Raw genomic sequence first — 18,314 nt, 5'->3', positions numbered from 1 at the left:
ATTTTTATGTATTATATTATAAATTCTCAGTTATATCGACTATAACTGACTACTTCAATAACCAAAATATATCGATCAAAAAGTATACGGATAATTGGATGTTCGATATCCGGATAATCGAGCTCGAACCGTAATAGAATATTTGACTTCGACTTTGTGAATGTAGTAAAACAATATTTGAGCAAGAGTGCATTCGTGTATTTGAAAAAAAAAGAGAGAGAATAAGAGGGGAATGAAAACGAAAGGAATATTGAAATCCCGAAGATAAATACTAGTCTGCGTTTTTAAATAAATTCGTGACCAGCAGCTCGATCGATTATTTCCTTTCTTTTTTTTTTTTTTCATCTAATGAAACAGTTAGCTTTTGAGAATGAATCGAATTAATTGATTTTGAATTGGTTAATATGATTCGTTGATCTCTTCTCTGCTGATGATCTACGATGATGATATAGAAATATTATAAAGATTGTTAAATTTAATAGAAATTATAATTATTATAAAATTGATATGATTGGAAAGTGTAAAACATTTGAAAAAAATATAAATTGTTTTAAATTAAAAATGAGATTGAGATAAAAAACAAATATAATGTAATATGTGATTTACAAAATTTATATTTTAATATTAAATATTATATCTAGTATTATATTTTATAACTCAAGATTTATATAATTTCAAATCATACATACAATACTACAATAATAGATATAACCAAATTTTTCAATCAATCATTAATTCTAATATTATTCAACATTATTTTGCTTGAGATAAAATATAAAATGTTTCTTTTATTTTTACAATTAATTCCTCTTTCCATATAAAGGTATGCACACATATATATGTAAATTCAGATAAACAATTTAAATTTTATCAAATTTTATTAAAATTTTATCAACAAGCATATAACGTTCTAGATTATATCCTTAGCTATACAAGATAATTTTTACAAAATGAAAAATTTCTTGAAACATATAAAAATCAACCTTCTTCCTTTAAATAAAACATCCTGCGTTTTTTAGTCTCTCATGCATTAACCGGTTCTCGAAACGAGTTCAAGAACCTGACTACAGGTGATCATAAGATCCAATAGTATAATCTCAAAGAATCATTACCTATTATCATTCCTTATAATAGGTTCTCAAACTTTCAACCTTCACCTCGTCGAACAGCTATACTTTCGAAATCATTTTACTTTACATACATAACCTTGAATAACTCTTTACCATGGATCATCGAACTCTCCTTGAAAGCTTGAATTCTCCTTGTCACCATATAGACTGAAAAATACATTATAATACATTTAAGGTAACTAGCTGGATTTCAAGGAGATCTCCTCAAGGTGACACCTACAAATCAAGTTGAACCACGTGATTTTACATATACCTATTAATTTACGGCGATATATAATATAAAATTTATAATTTAAATAATTTCTTTCTTATTTTTCCATTTATTTTGATAAATTAATTATATATTTTTAGTTTCATATCAATTTTTTATAAGAAATTTAAAGAATTTTATATTTTCATCTTTGTTCTATTTCAATTCTCTATAATTGAAAAGGAAATCACTTTTCCTCGATGCGTTATCGCAAAATATTTAGCCTTAACCTAAAAAATTTTTCCATTCTAAAAGGCAAAATTCACTTTCACGTCGAAAATGAAAAATTTCGTTGTCTGAAATTTTTCTGTAATTTTTTTTTTTTTTTTTTTTACCTCGAGGATTAATCCCGCCTACATTGATCAAAATTTAAATAATAATAATCCGCGCAACTCGTAGGTTTTTAAATGCGGCGCATTTCACGCGATGTAATTTCAACGTTTGATAAAAAACGAGGTTGTTTATTTAAATTTTCGTTTTCGTTCGGGGTATACGGGACCGATTACCATTATCAACCGGGGCAGCGTTAAGCGCGCTCGTATCCTCCAGGATTCAGGTGATGCACGACCCGCGTCGCTTTTAAATATCGCGCGTTTAAATATTCCGAACGGTAAGATTTAAAAAGCTTATATATCACTGGCGCGCATTTTAACCGCATTCTGCATTAATTCTCGCCGTTTACCATTCGCATTTTACGCAATTACGCGCGTCCATAAAGTATCGCCCTTTTCAGAAATATAATATCGAAGATGTAGCTATTCGTACGCTTTATCGAAATTAAATATAATTTGAAAAATGGAATGATTTTTCAAATGACATCTCAAAAAGAATTGTTGAGAATTTATTCGAGAAAAATCGAACGATTTAACGAGAGTAATATTAATAATCAATTTATCGATTGAATATTATTAACAGATAATTATTAGAATCATCGAAGTTGTTATTCGTGGGTTTTAATTATTTTTATTATAATATTGCTTTAATTATAATCATCTATCAAACGTTGTTGTTCAAGTATCTGTTTAATAAATCTTTATCAAAAGAAGGAAAAAAAAAAGAAAGGAAGATTTGATTAGAAATGGAATAATCTTACAAATTTCGATGATGTCTTTTAAAAAATTTATGTTTTATTAATCATTTTTAATCCCCTTATTCTTTACAATAATATAAATTAATTAATGATTTTTTAGAACGATGTAAAATAAATAATATTGTAATAAAACTTTAAAAATTTCGTGTTAAAAATTCCAATAAAATCACGGTCGTATCAACGTTAATCCCTTCGTAACCCATTTTTCTAGAGACCGTGAAAAAAATTATTTTCTACCAATTAATAACAATGGAAAAACATTTTTAATAAAAATTTACATAAAAAAAAAGACGCGACATACCAAAATTTGCATAAATATTTTACCGAAGAAAATATAATGCGTTTACTTACATTAATTAATTAATAAATTAAAAGTATTACATTATATATCGAATATGACAAGAGTTCCCTCTTCAATTTTCCATAATACCAATTAAAATACCACCCACTAGAATCCCACGATCGCCACACTCGCTCGCAAAGATCGATTTACAGGAAAAGCAATCCTCAATTAACGATAAAAGAGATTTTCAAAAAAAAAAAAAAGAGAAGAAACGAAATAAAAAAAGATACTCTGTCCATCAGCCATCCGTCGCGCCTTGTCCTTCGTCGACAAAGACGAAGCCAACCCCGTCGTTCTATCTTGAGATTCGCCCCGTGACGAGGGGGCGGTTGGTGCGAGGGAGACACCCTAGCTCGTCGTGCGACGAGGGTGGAAAAACTCATATCCCCTAATGAAGTAAAACGGGACGTCGTGCTGTATGTCTGTGTATGTGCGCCCGGCAGAGAAGGGGATAAAGTGAAACGGAAGAGGAAGAGGGAGAAAGGGAGAGGAATGGTGGGAAAAGGGAAAGGAAGAGGAAAAAAAGGAAGGGGGTGTCTCGCGAGTGGATACGACGAGACGGCCACATCGAAAATGGTGGGAATAAAACGGAGGGAAAAGAGAGGAGGAAGGAAGGACACGGCGAAGAAGGAGGCGGTGTGGCAAACGCGGGAAAAGAAGGCGAGGTACACGTGCTCGAAAGAGAGACGCGATACATACTCGACAGTGACGAAGCACCCTTCATTCGGGAGAGAATCGAAGGAAAGGAGATGAGGGTGAGAGGGAACGAGAGGGAGAATATGGAGAACGAAGTTTCGGGGTAGAGATGATGGCACGGGCGAGGAAAGGAGAGCATCGGGAATGAGATGGGGGTTGGTTGGGTGTATGCGTGCGTACGGGTCGAAGATCTTCCCCTTTCTCCGTTTTCTCCTTCCTCTCGGCTTTCTTTTTAGAGATTTCCTATCCTCTCGAGCGGTCACGCGTGTGGACGAAAATTATTCGAGGAACGTCGATGATCTTTGGACGCTTTGTACTCCGGTGCTCGAAGATTATATGTGTATCTTATGTATTAACGTTGCAAATTTTTGAAAAAAACTACCAGCTTAAATCGAATTAAATAACGATAACTTGATTAAATTTGTTGGAGGAAAAATAAGAAATTTTTTAATAAGGATAAAAACCTTGTTCTTCAATTTTTCTATGAATATATTCATATGGAGATTTAAAAATACGGGTAATGATTTTTACAGAACAGGTTTTTGTAACATGTGATTGGATTTATTAATTATTCGTTATATCAATTAGGAAATGGTAGTTCTTCAACATTAATGGAACGATGATATACAACCAAGGTTGATCAGTAATTAATGCAAATTTTTTTCATGAGCCAATTAATTATCTACAGATTTTTCTCGTGGATAACGTGTAGGTATAAAAAGAAACAAAAATGGCGAAAAATCATTTCATCAGAAAGATCTCGTGTAATAGAAAATAATTCCAAACATGCTCTGTCTTCTATAAATCAAGCAATTGATAAAAAAATATGATATTGGTAATAATTAATTCTTCGTTGTTTCCAAATTAATTTATATTATCCGGAATCAATTTACAATCAACGCGAAATAAGAACTCGCTAATAACAAGGCTTGAATTACAGCGTCAAATTAGAAAATTGGAGAAGTGGCACAGTTCTAATCCCTGGAATGGATCGATGATCGCGGCACTAGCCTCTCGGCTAAATTAACAAGAAACAACATAAGAGAGTCCATTACTGGCGATCGATGGACGAAAACGAGGCGGTGGATTAAATTTATTCCTGGTAGCCGGCCGAAATTATTCCGGCGTGGCGCATAAAGTACCAGAATTCTTGACTCCTTTGTCCGAAACGACGTCTGAAATCGTAAAACTGCACTCAATTAAAGGGTTAGACCGCTCGTCAAACGTTACTGCCCACTTGCTGCGAGATGTTCGTTCCGTCTGGCCGCGATAACGCTCGTCGCAATAAACCCGAGGCCATCGGGCACATAGCTAGACGTGTACATAGAACGCGTCTATATGTATAATAAACCTGTATAATATAGTCTAGATATATGCCAGGTGTAACACGATTGTACCGTGGATTGAGGAAAGGATGCAGAGATAGGGGGTTGATTATTGGTTCTTGCGTATTAATCTTAGTTCTTCTGATCTTTCTAACGAGCGTTAAGGTTATTCGTTGTATATTATATTGTGTATGCGCAAAATATGGAAATGTTGTTTAATCAAGAAAATTTCGTGAGAAGAGAAATGTATAATTAAAGCTGCATAATAGTTAAAATGTAGAAATGGATGGATTATTGTTGGAATTATGCTTTATACGCGAATATCCATGTGTTTAATTATGAGAAATATTTTGAAAAAAGTTCAGAAGATAAAATTTCCTATTGAATTCTCGTTATTCTTTGTTGGAGCTGGATAATTATTTGCAAAATTAGAAATTAGAAAAAGCTTTTTGAAAAAAAATGTTCTATTTTCCAAAATCGTGATTTTTATAAAATCGATATTTATAATTTTTATTAATAATTGTAATTTATAATTAATAATTGATAAAATAAATGAAATTGTAAATGTTATTAACGCAGATCTTTCAGAAATTGTTGAATGTATAATATTAATATTTGAAATTTTCAATATTGATAGATATAATATCAATAAATCTAAATATTTAAAAAAAAGTCTATTATAAAAATATATTTATACAAGAAAAATTTTTAACTTTTGAAATTAATAATAAATGTTTGCAGGCCACGAACGATATTATATTATGTCTCTATTTTGTGCAAAATCTATGACCAGAAGACCACAAGCGATAAAATATTCCAAACTATAAACTTTAATATCAAAAAATAATTATTGGGAAATATATTTAGAAAATAATGACAAAAATATCTAAGAAATGAATGCTCAACGTGAAAAAGCTATAAGAATATTTTATACGATTAATCGTCAAAATTAATAAAGTAATTTTAATATTTTTATTACAATCAATGGATAATATACTTTTTATTAAATTCAAATCTCTCATGAAACTTTATAATAAAAATACATAGAAATATTCACTTAAATATACGTACCCTAGTTACTTATACAAATTCGATTCATTTTTACTTTCGAATCGTTCCTCTCGTTGCAATTCAGGCTTCGACGATAACACTATAGGTCCATTTACAATTTCCACTAATCTCAAATCAGCATTTATTGCGGTTTATTGTACGCGTCTCGACGGTTATCGCGTCAGGGGTTGGAAAAAAGTGTGGCAGGTCATTTAAAGATAAAAAAGAGGGAAGCTTAAAATTTTTACCCGGCTCTACCATCCGTGAAAAACCGTTTCCTCCGTAACGATTCTCTTAATTATATAATATGACACAAATGTTCCGAATAGGCTGATTTATTAACCACGCTTTAAATTTCTGGAAATTGTATGACTAATTAAATATCATGATGGTTGAACTCTATTATGTATTATTCTAAATTACACGAAGGTTAAATATAAGCGTTTAATTTCATTCTGAATGCTTGTTTTACGATGGTCATTTTACTTGAGCTCGTGTTCAGACAAAATTCGTGTTTTATGAACTATTTCGTGATTCAATTTATCGTTAGTTGAATTTTTGATGAATGTATTTAATTAGAGCTTCGATTTAACGCCATATAATGATCGTGTTTTCTCTTTTCTAGTGGTAGCGATAATTCTATTCAACTCTTAACAATTTTGTTAAAGGAAATAATAGATCGAATCTATTTGTATCTCCAGTAAAAATATTCTTAAAATTCATTATTTTACAAAAAAAAAATATATCTATTTATTTTAATAATAGTAAATGATAATAGAAAAGAAATTTTTCTGGAGGTCCATCAATTGATAAATTTATTAATCCTCAATAAAGTATATTGTATTATAATTCTTTTAAAATAGATGATTTTTTAAATTAAAAAAGGAATTTCTCCCTCTTCCTTCTTTTATATTTTATCAATTAAACACTAATAATAAAAGTGTCCTTTTCTCACAATATTACTGTCAACCCTTATTCATTTATATTGCCGATCAAAAATTTAATCTCATTAACGAGTTCCATAAAATCCAAGAATTTAAAAAATATTAAACTACAATTTCATTATTTCGAAATGCTCTTTCATCGAAAATCTATCGAAAAATAATTCATATTGCTATTAATGTAAATTAATTTCAATACTAAAATTAGAATTTTACATTTAAATATAGTGGGTAAAAAAAATGATTATAATCTCAAATTTCACTGTATCAATTATAATTAATAGATTTATCTTTTTCAAACATCGCAATTTTAAATCACATAATTTCCACGCAAAAGATAATATCAAACAAGATACGGTAGATTTCGTCGCAAAATTCATTGGAAAAAAAAAAAAAAAAGAAAAAAGAAAAATATTCAATAAAGTACCATACACGCTGGAACGTGACAACGATGTTACACTTGCGCGAACCGATCGAGAAAGAGCGTGAACCGAATCCATCGAACGGTCTAATAAACGACGTTGTTCATCGATCATCCTCGACGTGGTGCAAAACGGATTTGCAAGGATAAAAAGTGGACGCGTGGCGACTATCGGGCGAAAAAACGAGCGGATCGCGTGGCTGTCCCGAATTTTCCCCTGAAAAGAGACACGTCGAAGTGACAGGTGCCACGAAACACCATCAAGGTCGACCATGACCCTCTCGAGGCGTTTACTTTCGCCCATCGATCGTCACGGGAGTTTCGTGTTTTCAGGACATTGACCGTAGATATATGCTCTGAAAAGAGAAATAAAAGGATGAAATGAGATTAGTGTTAGGGAAATGATTAACGTCGTAAAAAAAGTGAAATGAGAGTTCTTGTTATCCGGAAGAGAAGAAAAATTTTGTTAAAAGTTTTTTCATTGCTAATAGTTTGTTAATAGTTGATCAATTTCAAAGAATACTTTGGTAATAAAAATATTCTGCAAATATTATTGATTTTCTGTAGGTACAGTTGTATGGTGTACACTATCACTTTTTGAAATTATTATTCATTTGTACAATATTTGTATTATTTAAAGAGATATTTATATATATAAAAAAAAATTTATTAACCTTTTAAAAAATATTGGCACACATAAATATATAAATATATTTAAATTTCCTTTAATGCAAGCATAAAAGAAACAAAAATACATGCATTATTTTTCTCCATTGAAAAATAATTACATACTTTCTATGATCATCCTTTCTTACCGAATTAAAAAAATTTAAATGATTTAACCATTAAAAATTTAACCTTTGATATTACCAAAGGTGTACAGATAATAAAAATATCTCTCTAATTCATATAAAGAGGAAACTAATCTGGGTGTTTACATGAAAAAACATCTATGGACATTAAATTAGATAAGTAAATATCCCACTCGAAATTCTGCAATTTTTATTGAAATTTTTAATTTTGAATGTTTCACACGGTATAATCTTTTATAAACAGCGATGGTAAATTCAACACGTGACATAACGATACGTATCTTCTGAAAAGGTTAAAAACGCCGGAAAAATGATGGCGCGGTAAGAAAAATTAAAACTCGCAGAACGTTGAAAAATCAGGGGAAGATTAACAGGGGTGGAAAGTCGGTCGGTAATCGCGGCGGTAATTGAAATAAAGCTTCTGTTATCTGGACGACGCGAAACGTTCTCGATGCGTTATTAATGCGCGACGTTTGCGTTGCGCTCACGCGGTTTCCACCCGCATTATTTATCACCTGGAATATTAATTTTCGGCGGACGCCGGTGCATCCCGACCGATTAATCGATAACGTTCAATAATAGTAACTGGCTAAGTTTCCTTTCCTTCTTTAGTATCATTTCGCTGTTTCTACTCTTTTTTAAATTTCTTCATTTTGATCGAATTTTTTTAGTAGAGAGAAAAATTTTTACTTTTTTCTTTTTTTTTTTCGTTTGTTATTCAGACAGAAATATATTCTTGTGCGAATTCTATCGTTCTCTCTAGGTTCTTCGTTTTTTTTCTTTTTAATTTTTTAAATACTTTCAGAATCAAATTTTTCAAGGATAGGAGGAAAAAATGTTTTTTTAATAAAATTTATAATAAAAACAGACTTCTTTTGCGATGTTCTTATAAAGATATATTTCTTTGAAATATATATATTTATTATTTATTTATTATTTATTATTATTTTTTACGAACATTTTTAATAATGATATCAAAATTAAAAATGACTATATGATTTTTCTTCCAATTTTACTTTTCATGTCTAAATATTCTTTAGTCCATAATCATTTCTGATGTAACGCTTAAATAAAATTTATATACTTAAATCAAAATCGAAAGAAATGAAATTAAAGACAAAACAAGATTAATTACAAATTGAAGTAGATTTTAGAGCATTAAAAGTTATAAGAATGAAATAATAAATAAAAGTATCGTAATGTTCAAGAGTTGCATTTTAATATTTTGACGGAAGTTCTTTCTCGCTCGAATGAACACGAAAAATTATTCCTATATCACTCTACGGACGATTTATCTACAGATTTGGAAAATTTCAAACAAATATTCGCGGTAGTTTGCCAAAGTTCTTTTGCGAAACAATTCCAAAATCGAATGATACAATTCAGTTTGGCGAAACTAGGAATATTCGTGGAAAAAACCGGCCATTCGACGATACGAAATTCGAGGCAAGAAGAAAAGGCGGATTTTCACGAGCGCGTCCGGCTCGACCCGCTGCTCGGTCCATTCATCAGACATTTTCGATGCGATATTAAGCCGATAGCAAATGTTTGCGTAACGTGGCGCGTGCGCCGACGTGATTCCTCGCGACGTAATTTATCCATGGTCCGCGGAATAATTTCGGCCGCGACGGCTGAATTATGAAATTACCACCCCCGGGGGTGGTTGCGCGAGCATTGTCGTCTCGCACAGATTTCGCGCGATCGTGAGTGAAAAAAGAGAAAAGAAAAAATGAATAATCGAAAATTTGTTCCTACGAAAAAAAAAAGAAAGAAAGAAGAAGAAAAAGGAAAAAATATAACGTTGAAAGTAAAGATTTTTGAGGATTTTGAAATTCTTAACTGATGAATCATTGTAAATAGGAGTAGGCAAATAAAGAATTAGAAAGATTCTTTTTTTTTTTTTAGGGCTTGGGTTTCGTTGTTTTAACAAAGGATTAAAGGGAGGGAAGGGATAGGATTGTATGGAAAGAACCATAAAGAAACTACAGTTAACAGAAACGAAAAAAATGGAGATCTCATGTATTTTGATTTTAATCCTTGATTGAATGTGATTGTGATTCATTTATTAAACTTTGAAATTTATTATTACATATAAAAATCAAAATATTATATTCACTTTTATAATTATTATTATATGATTTCTTTAATATTTATTATCATATGATTTCTATTTCTATTATAAAATTATAACGAAATAAATTATTTTTTCTAATTCTTTTAGAAATGTGTAAAAATTATATTTGCAATATTTTTATAATAACACAAATTGAGATCATTTTTCTCATTTTTATTTTTGATTAGGCTGCAATTTACTGGTATGCAAAAAAAATTTATTTTTATTATAATAATTTTATTGATAAGATAATTTGACTAATAAATTAAAATCGATAAATCAAAAAAATATGAAAAATCATGAAGGAAATAAACGTTCGAAAAATTTATGTTTCTCTTAATAAAAACTAAAGGAAGATAAGAAACTTTATTTCGTAACAATTCTAAAGGATGCATCGCTCACGAGACAGCTAGAAAAAAGAAAAGAATTCACGGACTTTCCGTCACTTGTCAGATATAAGAACTTTTTAAAAATCTACTATATTTTTGCAAGAGTTTCGAGAAAAGAGAGAAAAAAATTAGCAAACATTTATCAGTCTGATAACCACTGAAAAATGAAAGAATTTCTTCAAAAAAAAAAAAAGAAATTGTTCAGTACTCAATGGTATTTTAAAAATGAGAATACTCTTAAAATCTATGCAAAAAAACGCTAAAATTTAATTGACAATTGTCTGAAAAAGACCAATCTCTCTCTTTCTTTCTTTTTTTTTTTTTAATTCTAGATTCATCGAGATTGCTACATAAATTAACATCTTGATTTCACTCTCATTCGAAATTTCAATGCCTCACTTAATACGCATCTTTCGACTTTGTGACCACTCAAAATGCAGCTGGAAGATGCAAAGAGTTGAGCTCAATCTCATTTTCGATGACTGATACGAACCGATCACGAGATACATTGTTAAATTTGAATGATATATTAACAGAAAAAAATGAATGGTATATAATGGATTTGATAATTTAATAAAAGAAATATTTTATGGACTTTAAAAATGTTTTATTTGTGCATTTTTCCTGGATAAATGGAATCTTTATGAACGTTATAATGTATATAATATTACATTTAATTTTCTATGTAAAATTTTATTTTTGATAATTGGGAGAGTGATACTGTAGAAATTTTTTATATTTTTCGCTTTTCGTGAATAAGATAAATAATGATATAACACGATATAATAAATGAAATTAATCTTTACGAGTGTCGTAACACATATAACATTCAATTTTATAATATAGAATTTTATTTTTAATATATGTATAATAATATTCAATAATGTATCTAAAAAATATATTAAATATCAATTCACTTATTACATAATTTTTATTAAAAATGTGAAATATTTTTAAAGATATATTTTAAAGCATTTTACTATTATATTTATGAAGATACGTTCATTATTCTCAATCTCTTGAATATCTTTTACAATCTATTACAAACAAAATAAACAAAATATTGGACAAAAACTTGGACATACTTAATAATAATATAAATATTAACGGGTAAAATCCTAATTAAACAATCAAAAAATAAAATTACATTACTTTCGTGTTTAAATTTTCTCAAAATAATTTCAATCATCCGAATGCAATTAATAATTAACTCGTAACAAAAAAATATACTAAATAAAAATATAAAAACTTTCTCTCAATCGTGAACCAATTGAAAAAAAAAAAAAAAGAAAGCGAAGAACCCATTTTCTTTTTCACTTTAATCACGGCACCGCAACCACCCCTAAAAACAAGACCGAAATCGTAAAAAGTGAAAGCACCCTTTCTCACCTTGGCTCTCCGCTCGAAGAACAGAAGAGGGCCACGGTTACGTTGCAGAGAGGGAGGGGGAGAGAGGGAGGGTCGGTCGGAGGTGCATCTGAATAAATCCTACCGGTGAGCATGGTTACATTGTCCGCGGCACGGCCATTATGCCCGTGGAGAGGCGGAGGGGGAGGGGTAAATGGCAGTTAGTTTTAAAGCGACGACATCGAAGCCGGAGGTGGTTGGTGGCACGCGTGTTTGACGAATTACACGGGTGGACGAGAACGAAAGTAAAGCTCTCTTTCGGCTTCTCTTTCTCTCAGCTGTCGCCGCCGGCCTATCCGTTCGATGGCCTGAATTTTTTCACCACCGCGACGCCCCATTTCTCTTCCGGTTGGCAGCTTCCTTCTTGCGCTCGGTCGCGTCGCGGAATTTTATCGGAGCTTCGACGGAGCGGGGGAGATCATGGCCGTAATTTAGTTATCGATGAGGCGCGATTCGAACTCGATCAATTCTTCTTTTTATTCCCTCTTTCTCCGTCTTCCTTTTTTCCTTCAAATTTTGATCTTGCTTATTTGCCTTGTGGAGAATTATATTTGATTGAATAAACCTTCTTATACGTTATAAATTATATTTATGGATGGTGTAATATTTTATCAATCTAGCGGAAGAAACATTTTTTAGAATTTTATATAAGTTGTTTATAAATTTTCACAAATTTAAAGTAAAGTAAAATTTAATAAAAAAGGAAAATGAAAAGTAAAATCAAGAATTACATAAAACCAAATATATTTAGAAAAGAAATAGTTAAATTATTATTAAGTATAGTATATAAATATATATATATATATAAATATATATATATATAACGAAAATTAAAGTTTATTAATTAATAAGTTTATAAATTAAAGTTTAAATTTTTTTTGTTAATAATTTAACACATTATTAATGGTTAATAAGTAAACACACTTGCGATGAATGGAAAATTCGTAAAAATTATGAAAAATTTGCAATATATCTTATTTTAACAATAGATTTTTTTCAAAGAACGATCTTTAGGATATGAATACAAGCAATGGATCATCTTCGCTGAAAGCCGATATAATACATTGAACAATAATTTAGTCACCAAGCTTCCACGTTTTGTCGAGAACATTGTACATCGTGAAACAACGTGGTTCGATGGGGAGGCGATTTTCGAGGACACGAGCGCCAGCAACGGTACCAGCAATGGGTTGCCAGCAATCCTCCGCATCGTCCCGTGTTGGAACAGATTCATTATGTTCGTGACTGGTCCAGCTATGTTGTCCAGCTATGTTCGAAAACAACTATTGCATTCCCACCCAATCCTATCTATCTTCTCTCTCTTTCTCTCTAAATCTTTCTCTGACTGGCAACTGGCATTTCTAAACATATAGCTGGTATACTTATTGATAAATAGTCAAGTAAAAAGTATCAAGACGAACATATTTCTCGCAAGAAATGAATTAAAATTTTTGAGTAGTTTTTAAGAGAGAAAATAATCATGAGTACAAAAGCAAGTAGATTTAAGCAAGTGAATATATATATATTGAAATTTTTCATAATTGAAAAATTCTTTCGTCGTTTCATAGAATAATTTTTCAAGTTACAAATTGAATTAGCAACGTTAATTTATTGATAATTTTTCTTTCATCTTTTATAATTTAGTTTAATGTATTGCAACACTTGAAATTGCAAATTGAATTTCATTTAAAAGAAAATCGCACGTTTCATTTTTAAAAATCCAAAATTGCATCGTATAACTTCCTTAAAAAAAACTTAGGTCGCAAACATTCAAAATTCAATTTGACATTTTATTTTCTTTACCTATTGATGAAATATTTCTTTAAAAAAAAAAAAAGAAGTAGTTCCCCTTTCAAAACAAATTTATGTACCTCAAATACGAAGTTCAAGATTCAAGTTCAAGGAAAGCGTATCGATTGTTATATACGAGGTCATTCCCGGTGATTTTACACAATCGGCTCCGTTTCATAGTACAAGTGCATCGTAGACAATTACACCCAAATGCAACCATTCATCTTACCCGCCCATGTGACCCACGCTAAATAAACACGTGTCACCGTCGCGTAATTCATTCTACCCCAGTAAACTGGATCCTGAAAACATGACCCGGCAATCCACGTGGATCAAAGTTTCGCGCGACTTCCGGGCGAAAAATTACGATAGCCATAACAGGGAATCTCGTGTCTGCTCTCTTCTAGTCTTTATGGGATTAATTCGCGGTTGACCATTCGATCTTTAATGAATGAAAATTGAAACTATAAAGAATTATGAATGTAAACTCTTCAACTTATTTTACGTAAGTAAATTTATTTAATTAAAAAGTGTTCAAATATTCATAGATTAGATAGATAAAAAAATATATCATAAAACGTATCCGTTAAATTGTATCTTTTATATTATAGAAACAGATTATTGAATTGCTTTGGTTTTGTAATTGTAAAAAATAGGGGGAAAAAATTAAAAATTTTCTCAGTAAAATTCATTCGGGAATTAGAAGAAACCATGTCATTAAAATCTCTTTTTGTTTCATCTCGATATCTCAATCCGTTGCTAAAATACGAGTATTCATGCTGTTTAAGACATTGGAGAAATATGAACGGACCCGCGACTTATATTTTTCCTGGAAACTCGTATTAAATTTTTTTCTGGGAATCGTATACTATGTTTTTCTAGGAATCGCGTTTGGAGTTTGGAATAATTCAGTGAGATGAGTTGCGAATGAGAAATCCGAATAAGGGATAAGATGGAAATAATTGATTAAAAATTACCTTTTTCTTTACACCGGAAGTCGTATCAGAATAAATGAGAAAACGTTTTGAAGGATAAGATTCCACATTTTTAATGATCGTTCGTTCATTAACCGGAAATCACTATGTTTGGAGTTATAGTGGTTTAAATTTTTCCTAATTAATTATTAATGATATATTAAAACTGTCATATATTAAAGATATATCCGTCAATTTTTACTTCTATCAACATATATTTTTCATTAATTAAATAAAATTTTTTTATTTTCTAGAAAATTCCTAAAAAAGAATGCTTTTGTAAGAAAATATAAAAGGAAAATAAAATATAAAAAAATCTTTTAAATTTTAAAATATTAATATATTTTTATAATATACATTTAATAATTATTATTTTTGGTATAAACTTCATTATTAATTATAAAAATAGTTTAAAATATTGTAAATGATATTATTTACAATAATTAAATAATATTAATAATTATTAGTAAATATGAAATTAAATATTTGTAACTATAATATTAGTAAAGTGAGGAAAGAGTAAATGAAGTTCCAAATAGATAAGTATCATAACTTATCAATCATAGATATTTTAATTGAAGTGCAAGACATGAGTTTTAATTATAACTAATAACATACTTTGTAATATGTTATAAATTTGAAGACATGTACAGTTAGTCAGTCAGATTCAAGATAACAGCATACAATTAAATTTGTTCCTTAACATGTTTATATGTCGACAGCAATATCTGTTAAATATAATTATGTAATATTATATTTTAATGTTTCGTACTTTTCCGATAATGAGAAAATACTTTGTCGTTAACACATTAATGTCAATTTTCCAACTAGTTACTCGTTACTTACTGAAAGTTTTTGTGAACGAGACCAATATTTATTAAAATAAAATGCCATTAAATATCACTCTAAAATTATAAAACACATTTATATAACACAAAATAATAATAAATTTATGTATATTAACGATATTCGTTGAAAAGAATCTTTTAATTAGTTAAAATCCCTTAGTTTAGCCTCGAAATTTTTCCGAATTTTTAAAAGAGAAAAAATATTGAGAAAATTTAAAACGGGCTAAGAATGCTACAAAGAATTTGAACTCAAAGCTAATATTTAAAAAATATTATTACATTTAATATCTATGTATACTATTACGTGTAAAACAAATTGAAATACCACTAAATTTTCTCCGAAAATATCGACTTATCTCACCAACACCCTTCGCACGCATAAAAAAAGAAAAGAATCTCCGTTTCAAACAAAAATCCATCTAACTCCAGAATTGAAATCACCATCTCCATTACCCGGTTAATTATTCAACTTCAAACGCGCGCGTTTCGATTCGAAACGAAAGAAAAAAAAGGGGGGGGAGGGGAAAGGAAAGAAAGAGAGAAAGAAAAAAATTCCCGTCGTCGACTGATTAAATACGGTGAACGACATTGAACGAAAGCGATAGTATCGCGCTCCCTTTTATCCCGCGGCAGATTTTTATCGAAGCGCCCCTGGGTCATGCCCGCCCCCATCGAAATCGGACGGTTCCGCGCGGATGCGTCGCAAATTTTTTCCGTTTATGGATTACATTCGTTTTGACAGGACCACGAGGGACATCGGCGGAATCGTTGATCGAACGGACGTCCCCCGGCGAGACATGGACGTGTACCACGAGAAAATGACGGGAGGGCATTGTACAGTGAGATCGACGAGGAACAGAGACGGACGAGGGCCGTTTCGAATGAGGTGTCCCTTCTGTGTCTACCTGGCGTGGACACGCGTATCGTTAACACTTGGAACGTGTGGCAATGATATCGCGTGCGTGTTGCGCTTGGTTTTTGGATGTGGAGGATGATATTTCATTTTCGAGAATATTCGTCGCGACATTTTTTTCTGATGATTTTTTTTGTAACGATTAGAAATAGTAATTGTTGTTGTACGGTGCGTGAATGCGTTCATTGTGGAACGAAAAAATTCGCGTGATTATTTTTTAATAGGATGGAAGAATGTTTGTTTAGTCTTTTAGATTTAATAATAGATAGTTTGTGTAAAATTAATGATAATGTTTATCTCTTTATTTTTTATGTTGTGAATTTATCGATATTTCAATACGAATATAAACGAATATATGAGGAATGAATAATTTTAATTTATTTTAAATTATCGTTTTCTTTAGAATTAAAATTAGAAATTAGAATATAGAATGCAACAGATATGTATAGAAATAAGAGAGAGATAAATACATAAAAATTTTTGTTTTCAGAAATAGTAAAAGGATTTCGTGTAATAACCTCTTGTCCAATTATATTCTCCTGATACAAAGTCGATTGGAATTTCTGGAAAATTTTCACGTGCCATCTCCTGTCCAATTATATTCCCCTAATACAAAATTCGAGCAAAAATTTTTACTTTCTTATATTTTCTCCGATATAAAATAAAATTTTTAATAGGTAGATTTTTGTTCAAATTTATATTTTTATTTTACACGGTTACATTTTTTGGTAATTTTCTTAATTCTAAGAATATATTACGTCTGCTTCTAAAAGTAAATATATTCTAGATGATTTATCACATACTTTTCTTACTAATTTTTAATTGTATAATATTGTTTTATGAAAGAATATTTTTTTCACTTTCCTAAAAAGATAAAAATTGACACTTCTTTTACAAACAATTAATCGATAAATCTATTTAAAAAGAAACCAAACAATTACAAAAAGTGAAAAACAAATATTTGCAATTTTCAAGGTCTCTAATTACGTCCCCAAAAAATTCCGATTTTTCATTAAAAACTCCACATAATACGAATTTTCGTTTGATCCTTTACAGATTTAACGGCACAGAGCTAGCAAAACTCTGAAATGGAACCGAAAGCGAGTCCTGTTAAACGAGATACAACATGGAACGTAATGTACACAAAACATATGTATACCTACGCGTATAGTTCCGTCTGTGTGTAGGTGTACATGCTTCCATTTTTCCGATAATGCGAGATTTCGCCAATTACGCGAACCCGGTTGTGCACATAATTGGTCTCATGTCAAAAACGTGGATTATTTTTGAAGAATTAATGCGACAGTACGCCGCTGGGATAAACGCGTGGAGCTCGAGCAACAAAGTCGGTTACCGTAACGAGTTATAATTAACGAGGTGATTCTTTTAACTTGGTGCGCGTAATAGGTTGAATTAAAATAAAAAAGAACGGGTCTGCGGGCAATTAGTCGTTCTCGTATTGTGTTTCGATCGATTCTAACCGTATTATCATTAACGTGGCTGGATTTTCTTTTTTTTTTCCTTCTTTTTTTCTTTTTTTTTTTCACTTTTACCCGTTATTCTCCCCATTTAAATGGGACAAGTCGAAACTTGTATATTAATAATGCGGAGTTATAAATTTTTATTACGTTTTCATAAATATATTTCCTAATTATAAAAGCGAATATTTTATTTTTAATTTTAATTATACAGAATTAAGATTATTTTAAGACAAAAGTGATATTAAAAGTGTTTGAATAGTCAGTCTGTAAATAATAATAAATAAATTAAAAAGAACATATTGGCCCATTGAAAAGTTCAATTTTATATGATTATAATCAA

General features: G+C 30.4%; 1 long non-coding RNA gene across 1 annotated transcript in view; it reads left to right on the top strand.

Annotated features, from left to right (window-relative positions):
• The window catches only part of LOC133666172 (uncharacterized), a 98,592-nt gene extending 81,550 nt beyond the window's left edge, over window positions 1-17,042 (top strand). Inside the window, exon 2 of the long non-coding RNA XR_009829922.1 lies at window positions 16,323-17,042. This is a non-coding gene — a long non-coding RNA (uncharacterized LOC133666172). The remainder of the gene's footprint in view (window positions 1-16,322) is intronic.
• The last annotated feature ends 1,272 nt before the right edge of the window (window positions 17,043-18,314 follow it).

Source organism: Apis cerana, linkage group LG5, assembly GCF_029169275.1.
Source record: "Apis cerana isolate GH-2021 linkage group LG5, AcerK_1.0, whole genome shotgun sequence".
Classification (NCBI taxonomy): domain Eukaryota; kingdom Metazoa; phylum Arthropoda; class Insecta; order Hymenoptera; family Apidae; genus Apis; species Apis cerana.
The sequence above is the reverse complement of the archived record's forward strand: the minus strand, read 5'-3'. Positions and strand labels throughout refer to the sequence as shown.